General features: G+C 41.9%; 1 pseudogene; it reads left to right on the top strand.

The window, feature by feature from the left end:
* The first annotated feature begins 10669 nt into the window (after nt 1-10669).
* Nucleotides 10670-11696, top strand: LOC121029629 (glyceraldehyde-3-phosphate dehydrogenase-like; annotated as a pseudogene).
* The last annotated feature ends 888 nt before the right edge of the window (nt 11697-12584 follow it).

The following is a 12584-nucleotide window of genomic DNA, read 5'->3' as shown; positions in this document are numbered from 1 at the left end:
GTTCCAATCATTGCCTCCTCTACCCTTCCAATTTAATCTACTTCTCTATTTCTCCAACAAAAACATTGCTTTTTCATAAAAAGAGCTATGTTTGGGGGAAGGAAATTATCTTAAAGAGCTCATGGCAGGAAACATAGTTAACTGACAGGTGGACTGACCGACTGACCAGGTAGACAGCATCCTATCAGTTGCCTTCCTTTGAGTATTGGTTCTCATGGGGCCATTAACCATACGATTAAAGGGTTTTTTCAACAGAGAGACCAAAAGGTGAATCTTTTAATACGTGAATTGTTATAAAATTTGGCTTATCTAACAAACTATGTATCAAGCCTGGTTCTAAGGGACTTGTGAATTTTAACCACCTATTTACTCTTCATTACAACCCTGAGAGGCTGGTATCATTCCTCTCCCCCATTTCCCAGGAGACTGAAGCACAGAGAGGTCCAGAAACTTGCCCAAAGTCACACAACGGAGAGTGACTGTCAGGATTTCCACCCCGACAGCTTGTCTCCAGGGTCCATGCATTTAACTGCTACACTCTGCTGCTGCTGCTTAGTTGATTGATTGCATCTCTAATAGAGAGGAAAATTTGCATTCATTTTTTATGCAGTCTATCTACTATTAAAGTCAAAGTTTCTCTATCAGAGAAAATAGATGACTTATTGGGTAATTATTACCCTACTTACCCTATTGGGTAAATATTTATCCTATTGTGTAAATCAGTTATTGCCCCAAACTCATGTTTACAGCCTCCACCACTAACAACACACATGTTGTCTGGAGATGTCCTAGACCAACTTCTCACCTTCCTTCATCCTGTTCCTTCTGCCAGTCCATGTACATAACACCTGCAATTCCCCTTCCACAAAGCAGCTTCTTAACCAGTCTCAGTGGCTTTACCCTCTGCTCAGTGACGTTTAAGATGGCGGCCCAGAACAGCCAAGCAGGCACAGCCCCGGAGCACCCAACACGGAGGCCCAAGAAGCCTCCCTAGGGAAGAATCAGGGTTGAGCTAGAAATTCTCCACATTCTGTACTTCTCTGTGATCATCTACCTAACTTCTTTTCATTCAGCATTAGAGTGGGCAAAATCAACCCTAGACGATTTGGGACAGCCAAGAGAGAGGTTCCGTTTGTTTCTGTAACAATAATAATATTTCTGTTCTGCAGGACTCATATTTTTAGTCAAGTTTCTTCCAAAGTACGCTCTGCTTCGGGACTTTTAAACCCAAAAGACCCAGGATTTTTCCTCTTTCAAAAATGGATGGTTCTGCTTTTCATTTAAGGTGCAGTTTAGAAAGAAGCAGCCTGTGAAACCAATTAACTAATTGGAAATCACTTAATGACTGTGGCAGCATTTTGGATTTCTGGCATTGGTTCACAGCAGTCCAGAGAAATTGCTTTTCAATATTATGATAAGGTAAGCTGTGGAGGCCTCGCAGGAGGCAGCTGAGGCTGCTGAGAGAGACAATCAGTTCTAATGTGCCCACCAAAATAATGGAGACATTATAACATGGAATTCAGTGATTGTAAAGTAAGCACAACATAAAAATCCAAAGATATGTGGAGATCTGCTGAGAATAAATGTGCAGTGATAGTTCCTTGCTATGATTTTTGAGAGCTTACAATCTTCGCATAGACATTACACTGTTGAAATCGCTCTCATAGAGAGAGCCAGGCAAGTGCGGAAACAGAGGAGAAGAAAAAAATAAAAGAGTAAATGCTCACCCTAGAACAACTGTCCAATTCATTGTTTTAGTGTGAACAGAGTCATGTCCACATTAGGGAAATAATCTAGTTAACTGCTCAAAAGTTAACATAGAGAAAATAAATTACTCCAAACACAATATCTTATCCATTCACCATTTGCTTGTTTCAAGGTAGTGAATTCTCTTAGCGTATTTCTAAGTAGCATCATTCATTCGAACCAAAATCATCACTGTAGAAAACAATATCCCCAATCTCTAATAGTATATCTAATTCCTGTTGGCTTTACTTAAAAAAGAGTCATGGGGAGCACCTGGGTGGCTCAGTTGGTTGTGCACCCAACTCTTGATTTCAGTTCAGGGGATAATTAATCCCAGGATCATGGGATCAAGCCCCACATCAGGCTCTGCACTGAGCATGAAGCCTGCTTGACATTCTCTCTCTCTCTCTCTCTCTCTCTCTCTCTCTCTCTCTGCCCCTCACTCATTCTCTCTCTCTCTCTCTCTCAGAAAAAAAAATGACAATAAATTGATGATTCTTCCTTTAAAACAATGTTTCATCTTGAGGCGGGGGGAATGTTTAATTTATTACCTTTCTTAGGACTTAATTTCTAATCTGCATTCTTGAAAGTGACATCCCACTAATATCATCGAGATAATAGGGATAATAAACTAAATTTAATTACCAATGAAGATAATCAATAAGTGAAACAGAACATCACATTTAATATATGCTAGGGGAGCAGCCTTATCACGAACTTCCTGGATGTAGGTTGAACTACCTTAGGAAATAAGAGGGAAACATTTGCATCTTCTTAATAAAAGAAAACCTGCAAAATCTGAAAGGAAGAAAATCTTGCAAACGAACCCTCAGATTAACTCAGAACATCTTCCAGGATGACGCACCTGATGGAACGTGGGATTCAATTGATAGCGTTCTGAAGCTTATCTGTCCCTACTTATGACACGTTGCACACTGACCCAACGATGGGACTATACCTGCAAAGACAGGCTGAATGCCAACTCATACAGCCTCATTTGCAAAGCTCCGCACTCTGGAGCTTAAATGTCCCTGCTTAACAAATGGTGAGCAATTAAGTCCTTTGCACAAAGACAAGACCAAGGCCAAAGTCTAACAATAGCTCACCTCTCTCTGAGTCCTTGAATTAGTGAATGTTATTACAAAAAGAAAATATACTTTTATCTAGGTTGTTACTTTTTCCCTCTGCTGTCTTCTGTGGCTTTGCCTATAAGCTCACAGTTTGTAGTTAAATTGGACAATTACCGAGCGGGAAGTGAATAATTAATGAACAGTCACCGTATATGTTTGGAAAACTGTGACCCAATCATTGAACAGATAGCTGAACCACTAAAATAAATGACTTGTTCCACTCATTACCAGATCAGCATTTGTTTAGAGGTTCCTAGGTGCCCTATCAAAATTCTAATCAGTTCTATTTAAATTACATTTTTTGCACTGCATTGTTATAAATGCTAATTTATGCCTAGAATGAAACAGCTTTATTTCTTACCTCCTGAAGAAACGGATGAATAAAAACATACTTCTACAGGGCATAAAAGATTATCAAGGGTTCAATGACTATTGGATTTTGTACTTGCCAAAACACATCCCGAAACACAGAGCTGAGGTTTTAGGAGACAACAAGGACATTCACATCCTCCCACAACAGAGCCATCCCTGTGAGGAGGCAGAGGACTGTCACAGCAGCATCTTCAACCACAGCCTGAGACTGCCTGCTATCGGGAACAGGAGCTTTAGGGGTGAGGAAGGGACAGAAGGGGAAATTCTTACTGCTAGAGAATAATGACCCAAAGGATCTTAAAGGCAACTGGTTATTTCATAATCTCTGGACCACCTTCCTGCGTTGAGAGAAATTTCTCCCCGGCTGGAGTCACATCTGCTTTTGCCAATGACACACATCTCCACACCAGCTTGTAGGAGGTTACAGGGTTACCGAATAAAATGGTAACTCCACTTCTTTTTTCACAGTTTGGTTTCCGACCTTCGTCCCAAAGTGCCACTCTAAGCAATGAGAGCTACTCCACCCAAGAGAAGACAGAAGCACAGTTTTGCTCTCTCCGATGTACGAAGTCAAGCCACCTGCAGCCTAGGAGGGGCCCAGACAGGCCCCAAATCATTTGCAATCTGGAAGATCTCAGAAGAGAAAGAAGAGTGAGAGTGATGTTCTAGAAATAGCTAGACATCTCCTGATGAGACCACAGAAGTCCTACTTATATAAAGTTACTTCCTACAATACCAGGCTCCCCACGCACCCCGAGCCTGGTGTCTGTGGAAGTCAGTGAGCCAGCCATTATCCTGCTTCAAGTGGGAGGCATCAAACTCGGAATTCATTGCTAGAAGTTTTTTATAAGCTGAGGAATTACCTTGAGAGGATTGCATTTCCAAGTGCAAGTCAGCAGCTGCTAGGGAGGCTGAGGCCACCTCAATCATCCTGCACCACGGAGTCTCTTGTGACGAGGGGGCAAGACGAGGCCGGATCAGTCTGGCTTAGGGCTGCATGGCCAGGGCGGGGGATGGAAAACACAGGTTCATACAAGCATTTAACCTCTTTTAAGCGGTGCAATGTGGCCGAGGCTTAAAACAAGGCTGGAACATTTTCTCACTTATTATCACCTTGATAACCTGTTCTTGTAGCTAAGGAGGGGTGTTATGAAGAAGGGGGGCTGAGGGGGAGCACCGGGAGAGGAGGGGCAGGTCACAGCACAACAAGAGGAGAATAAGCTGCTGTTTTCTTGTTTTCCAAGGGCAGTTAGGAAAAGGTGAAGGTAGTTTGCTCTCTAAATATTTCTCCCTTTGAATATAAACAGTATTTTCCAGACGTACAGCAAATCACTTAAGGAGGAAAGAGAAGAAAAGAATGGCTTTCATTCATTTCTTTGAAACCTATTCATTAGTCTGAAAGCAAAATTTCTCTACGAAATACCTAAGTAATGGTGACGCTTTTGTAAGACCTAGGGGTGCGGGAGCGGGGCAGAGACGGAAGTAAGGCAGAGCCAGGAACAGCTGTGCTCAGGTCATCATGGGGAGAAGATGGTCACCTGGGACAGAAAGCGGCTGCAAAGCCTTTTGCAGCAAGACTGGTCGTCAGGGAGGAAGCAACATGGACCCCTCTCCACGCCTTCCCAGAGGGGGCTAAAGAGGCCTGGGAGCGCCTGGGTGGCTCAGTCAGTTGAGCATCTGACTTCGGCTCAAGTCACGATCTCATGGTTCATGAGTTTGAGCCCCGCCTTAGGCTCACTGATGTCAGCCCAGACCCCGCTTCAGATCCTCTGTCCCCCTCTCTCTCTCTCTCTGTGCCTCCCCCTCTCATGCTGTCTCTCTCAAAAGTAAATAAATATTTTTTTTTAAAAAGCGGGGGCGGGGGTGCCTGGGTGGCTCAGTTGGTTAAGCATTTGACTTTGGGTCAGGCCATGACCTCACTGTCCATGCGTTCGAGCCCCACATCAGGCTCTGTGCCAACAGCTCAGAGCCTGGAGCCTGCTTCAGATTCTGTTCTCTGTCTCTCTGTCTCTCTCTCTCTGCCCCCTCCCCCACTCGCACTCTGTGTCTCTCTCTCTCTCAAAAATAAAATAGCATTAAAAAATTTTTTATAAAAAAAAATAATAAAGATAAAAAAGGAAGAAGCCTGCCTCCCTGCCCCAGGGCTAAAACCAATTCTAAAGGAGTCTTTTTAGAGAAATTAAGTTGTACAGTGATGTTTCTCAGTTTTGCTTCAACTGTAATAATAATTGATTCTAGTATTCATGAAAACCACTCATCCTCCTTTAAAGCGTCTTGAGCCAATCCCAAATCAAAGCTAAATGATGGGAGCATGTCTATGTTAAAGCCTCACTGCCATTCCCACCACCAAATGATTCTGACACCTACCCATCACCACCCTCCTGCCTGAGAAGCTTTAGTCCTAGATAATATTTCTGGCCCAATCCTTGTTTCGCTTACAGTTGAGTTCTCAAATTTCAATTTTCTAATCTGAAAAAGAAAATTAAGTCACTGAGGGAATATGTACTGTCTACTTTCTTTGTTACCAAATTTTCACAGAATGTGATGCTTGATCACCATTGTGATTATCTTCTTACCTTCATTGCAGGAATTTAACATTAGCTGAGTGGCCACAATATTTCTGACTCAATCCAGGATAAATGACATGGGAGTCTCACAGAATCGTAGTTACCATTGACTCCAGGCCAATAATTTAGCTTTTCATTTCAAAAGGTGATGTTCTCAATCAAAACTTTGCTCATATTAGAAACATAAGACAAGAGGTCAAATGAGAAGACACATCCATCTGTGAAGTGATTCACATTTTTAATCAATCAGTCTAGCCTCCATCCAGATCACTTACAAAAATATCGAACAAAGCCAAAGGTAGAATTGTGATATCACGAGAGATCTCATTCCAGATTAAAATCAGTAATTAACCAAATTACATAGATCTTATTATTCCACCTTTTTAGCAATTACTTAAAAGACTATCTAGAAGGGCATGTTGTTAAACTTGAAGATGGTGCAAAGCTGGAACAGGTAGCTAATATTTTGGATTCCACATGTCTCAAAAGTTCTTGCCAGGCTAAACCAAAGGCAAAAATGTAATACAAAATATCACAGAAAAAAAAAAAAGATATCACAGGAATAAGTATAACCTTGTAGTTAAGTTGAAAAGGCCATTATAGGTACATTACCCTTTACCAACAATCAGGTGAAAACTCAGTGAGGCTCTTACTTTGCCATAAAATCGTATAAGCCATTGTGCTTTGCCCAAAATGCTAATTTAATTTTAGGTGTCATTAATAGGTACCTAGTCCAAAATGGTTGAGGTCACAGTTCCGTTGTGTAATGGTCAGACATCACATCTCTAGGATACAAAATTAATTAATATAATTTTTTTCACCAACTATGTAGATTTGAGCAAGTCATGTGATTTGAGCCCTCGTGTTCTCACCTGAAAATGGAAATAATAATAGCTGGCAAACACATTCCCACCAAACTGCTATAAAATCGAATGAAACCATTTCCATAAAAAGTGTTCTAAAAATTATAAAGCGTGGGGCTACCTGGGTGCCTCAATCTATTAGGGGCCCGGCTCTTGGTTTCAGCTCAGGTCATGATCTCACGGTTCATGAGATAGAGCCACACACCAGGCTCTATGCTGACAGAGCAGAGCCTGCTTGGGATCCTCTCTCTCCCTCTCTCTCAACCACCTCCCCTCTCAAAATAAATACATAAGCATTTACGTATTATCCACTTCTTTCTAATAAATGCAATATAACTATCCTTTGAGGATCTCACCTCCACCAATCTAGCCATGTTGTGAGCCCCAAATGTCTGAGGCCACAGAAATGTGTTTGAGAATGGGCACATAACCCAGTTAAGACTAAGGAGACATGAGGAGACTATGCTACAACTTTTGAAAAAACAGAAGTCTTGCCCCTTTTCTGTGTTTGAAAACATAAGGTGAGTCTTGGGTTAGCATCCTATTACCCGGCCTTAAAATGAGCTGATACACAGAAGAAGGCAGAAATGAAAGAGATAAGAAACTAATGACCTCATTTGAAATTCTGAATTAGACCCTGCTCCCAGAGGAAGCTCAGATTCCTCTGATTGTCCTGTATTCCAAGCCAATATTTTCCCTTTTTTAAGTCAATTTGTGTAAGGTATTTCTGTTAATTGCAACAGGAAGTGTCCTATGATTAGACCTTCATTTTAATGTCTTAGATAAATTCAGTTATTCAATTATATGTAAATAATAAATGGGATAATTTTCAAATGGATGGATATATATATATACATATATATATACATTCAACAAAAATCAAATATATTTTTAGAATGTGTTAGACTGTTGTAATTGTTAGATTGTGTCAGATTGTTAGATTGCAATGTTAGATTATTTCTCAAAACAAAATATCATTCCTGAATATGCCTTGGATTCTAAGACTCATACAAGGAATTACATAAAAAATTTGTTCTAAAGATAATTTTTTAGCATTCTGCCTCTGGGAAAGCCATGTTTCCTGGCTTCCTCATCTTGTCTTCTCTGTCTTCCTGCTGAGTTAATAGCCAGATCTCCAACTAAAACAGCAGTACCCATCTCTGATTAATGGGACCTTTCTCCCCACCTTTTTTAATGGCTTCCTCCCATTGCGATTTCAATCAGAACATTGCTGGGAATCCCTCCTGGTGCCTCTCCAGGAGCACTTCTATTGCCATTTTTTATATGCTCCTCCTGAAGAAAGGAAAAGCCAAAGAAATGTCTCCACACTCCAAGGCTGAAATCAATGTAGAATGTGAAGAAACCATAGCACTTTCTTAGCAGACAGGGTGTATAGCCATCAGCTAGTCCAGGGCTAAATCCAGCCCACCCAATTTTTATTTGCAGGCGTTGGTGTAAATAACATTACATCTGAACACGACATGCTTATTTGTTACACATTGTCTATGGCTGCTTTCGTGCTACAACAGCAGAGTTGAGTAGTCAAGAAAAAAACAATAGGGCCCAAACGGCCTAAAATATTTACTATTTGGCCCTTCATTTTAAAAATTTGTGAACTTCTGAAGTGGTCCAATCATTTAGTTTTTAAAAAGAAGCTTAGGGGTTGCCTGGGTGACTCGTTCAGTTGAACATCCGACTCTTGATTTTGGCTTAGGTCATGATGCCAGTGTTGTGGGATCTAGCCACACATCAGCCTCTGGACTGAGCATGGAGCCTGCTTAAGATTCTCTCTCTCTCTCTGCCCCTCCTGTGCTCACACACATATGTGCACACATTGGTACTCTCTCTCTTTCTCTCTCTCTCTCTAAAATTAATAAAATATATATTTAAAAAGAATTTTTTTTAAGTGAGGTGGGGGGCAGCACCTGAGTGGCTCTGTTGGTTGAGTGTCTGACTCTTGGTTTCAGCTCAGGTCATGATCTCGCAGTTTGCAGGATCACCTCGGGCTCTGTGCTGACAGGGCAGAGCCTGATGGGATTCTCTCTCTCCCTCTCTCTCTCTGCTCCTTCTCCACTTGCTCTCATGCTCTCTCTCTCTCTCTCTCTCTCTCTCTCTCTCTCTCTCTGTGAAAAATAAATAAAGAAACATTCCCTATCAAAATAACATCAGCATTCTTCACAGAACTAGAACAAATAATCCTAAAATTTGTATAGAACCAGAAAAGACCCCAAATAGCCAAAGCAATCTTGAAAAAGATAACCAAAGAAGAGACATCGCAATCCCAGACTTCAAGCTATACTACAAAGCTGTAATCATCAAGACAGTATGGCTGGCACAAAAACAGACACTCAGATCAATGGAATAGTGTAGAGAACCCAGAAATGGACTGGGAAAACTGGACAGCGACATGCAGAAGAATGAACCTGGACCACTTTCTTACACCATACACAAAAATAAACTGAAAATGGATGAAAGACCTAAGTGTAAGACAGGAAGACATCAAAATCCTTGAGGAGAAAGTAGGAAAAAAACCTCTTTGACCTTGGCTGCAGCAACTTCTTACTCAACACGTCTCCGGAGGCAAGGGAAACAAAAGCAAACATGAACTACTGGGACCTCATCAAAATAAAAAGCTTCTGCACAACGAAGGAAACAATCAGCAAAACTAAAAGGTAACCCACAGAATGGGAGAAGATATTTGCAAACAACATATCAGATAAAGGTTTAGTATCCAAAATCTATAAACAACTTCTCAAACTCAACACCCAAAAATCAAATAATCCAGTGAAGAAATGGGCAAAAGACATGAATAGACACTTCTCCAAAGGAGACATCCAGATGGCCAACTGACACATGAAAAAATGCTCAACTTCACTCATCATCAGGGAAATACAAATACAAATCAAAACCACAATGAGATACCACCTTACACCTATCAGAATGGCTAACATTAACAACTCAGGCAACAACAGATGTTGGCGAGGATGCGGAGAAAGAGGATCTCTTTTGCATTGTTGGTGGGAATGCAAACTAGTGCAGCCACTCTGGAAAACAGTATGGAAGTTCCTCAAAAAACTAAAAATAGAACTACCCTACGACCCACCAATTGCACTACTAGGCATTTATCCAAGGGATACAGGTGCGCTGTTTTGAAGGGACACATGCACCCCCATGTTTATAGCAGCACTATCAACAATAGCCAAACTATGGAACGAGCCCAGATGTCCATGGGTGGATGAATGGATAAAGAAAGGTGGTATATTATACAATGGAGTATAGCTCAGCAATCAAAAAGAATGAAATCTTGCCATTTGCAACTACTTGGATGGAACTGGAGGGTATTTTGCTAAGTGAAATTAGTCAGAGAAAGGCAAATATCATATGACTTCACTCATATGAGGACTTTAAGAGACAAAACAGATGAACATAAGGGAAGGGAAACAAAAATAATATAAAAACAGGGATTGGGACAAAGCATAAGAGACTCATAAATATGGAAAACAAACTGAGGGTTACTGGAGGGGGTGTGGGATGGGGGATGGGCTAAATGGGTAAGGGGCATTAAGGAATCTACTCCTGAAATCATTGTTGCACTCTATGCTAATTTGGATATAAATTTAAAAAATAAAATTAAATAAACAAATAAACATTAAAACAAGAGTAGTAGATGATGATGATGATGATTTATCATTACCATAAAGATGGAGGCATTCTGAAATATAACTTGGTATTCAGAGGACATATAATTACTAAACTGGGGAGTTCTCTTAGACTGTTCCACAAGCAAAATATGAGGAAAAATACAAGAAGGTGGGATTCCAACACTCAATATCTACAAACAATTCAATTCAAATTCTATTGCCATCATGCAAGGAAGTCAGAGCCCAAGGGGTGCTTATAGCACTGGTAGGGGAGAAAGATTCGTTACTCGGGGCCAAGGCATTACACATTTCAACGCATAATAAACTAGGGGCTCTCTGCTCCTCCCCGTTTGACAGACAGCCACATCTTCTGGTGCAGTGCCAGCCACGTCCCTGAGACACGATGGTGAAGTTCAGAGTAAACAGATTTGCTCTATCGGGTGCCTGGTCACCAGGCCTGCTTTTAATTCTGGTAAAGTGGATATTGTCACCATCAGTGGCCCCTTCACTGACCTCAGCTACATTGTCTATATGTTCCACTCTGATTCCAGTTATGGCAATTCCATGGCACAGTCAAGGCTGAGAACAGAAAATTTGTTATCAATGGGAAATCCACCTCCATGTTCCAGGAAGCGAAATCCTGCCAGCATCAAATGGGGTGATGCTGGTGCTGAGGACGTTGTGGAGTCCACCAGGGTCTTCACCACCATGGAGAAGACTGGGGCTCACTTGAAGAATGGGGCCAAGAGGGTCATCATCTCTACCCTTCTGCTGATGCCTCCATGCTTGTGATGGGCATGAACCATGAGAAGTATGACAACTCCCTCAAGATTGTTAGCAATGACTCCTGCACCACCAACTGCTTGGCCCCTCTGGCCAACGTCATCCATGACAACTTTGGCATCATGGAGGGACTCATGACGATGGTCCATGCCATTACCACCACTCAGAAGACCATGAATAGCTGAAGGGCTACCCAGAACATCACCCCTGCTTCTCCCGGCACTGCCAAGGCTGTAGGCAAGGTCATCCCTGAGCTGAATGGGAAGCTCACTGGCATGGATGTCTTTGTCCCCACCCCTGACATGTCAGTCATGGATCTGACCTGCCACCTTGAGAAAGCTGCCAAATACTATGACATCAAGAAGGTGGGGAAGTAGGCATCAGAGGATCCCCTCAAGGACATCCTGGGCTACGCTAAGGACCAGTTTGTCTCCTGTAACTTTAACAGTGACACCCATTCTTCCACCTTCCGTGCTGGGCCTGGTTATTGCTTTCAATGACCACGCTATCAAGCTCATTTCAGGGTAAGACAGTGAATTTGGCTACAGCAACCAGGTGGTGGACATTATGATCCCCATGTCTCCCAAGGAATAAGAGCCCCAGAGACAGCAGGAGGAAGAGAAAGGCCCTCAGTTGCTGGCGAGTCCTTGCCCCAACTCATCCCCCAACACACTGGGAATCTCCCAACCTCCACAGTTTCCATCCCAGACCGCCTGAAGAAGGGGAGGGGTTTGGGGACCCCTACCTTGTCATGCACCATCAATAAAGTGTACTGTACCCAGAATGAATGAATAAATGAATGAATGAGTGAATGACTATATAAATAAACAAACAAACAAACAAACAAACTAGGGAAAACCTTAGCACTGTATCAAACAGCATGTGCACTATGGATCCATCAGTGGCCAACAATGGTTGTCCTAACTCTCCCCACAATAGGAATGGTCCCGTGTGATTCCAGGGTTCCCCCCTCAGGCCACGTAGGCCTCTGTCTAGTCTAACTAACCCTTCCTTCTTTAGATTTTATGGCCATAACTCACTCTCAGTCAACAGGAATTTATTGTCATTGCTCAACACCATACCACCTACATTGTATGAAAGACTTAACCAGGGGCAAAATATTTTTGCTGTTCATACCATCCTTTTGCCAAAGAATTATGCTTATGATGTTACTTTATATTTTGATCATGCCTAATGTGGACACCAGAAGAAAAAAGTAAGCCTTATAACCCTAGACATTAGAAACGGTCAAGAACTACTCCTGCACATCATCTCTCTGTTCCAAGATGGCAGATGGCCATCACCCTTCAGATAAACGCTCCTTTAGAACCTAACAGGGACAGATAGAGCCATGTAGCCTACCCTCTCTCCTACCGAGTTTCTTTTTTTGATGCTAATCACAGGGAATAAACTTTTTCCAGGGTTGCTTAGCTCATACTGGGAATCAAACCCTATATGTGGTCCTCTGTGATGTGCTAAGCT

This window comes from Herpailurus yagouaroundi, unplaced genomic scaffold (genome assembly GCF_014898765.1).
Source record: "Herpailurus yagouaroundi ecotype Mexico unplaced genomic scaffold, PumYag 28, whole genome shotgun sequence".
Classification (NCBI taxonomy): domain Eukaryota; kingdom Metazoa; phylum Chordata; class Mammalia; order Carnivora; family Felidae; genus Herpailurus; species Herpailurus yagouaroundi.
The sequence above is the reverse complement of the archived record's forward strand: the minus strand, read 5'-3'. Positions and strand labels throughout refer to the sequence as shown.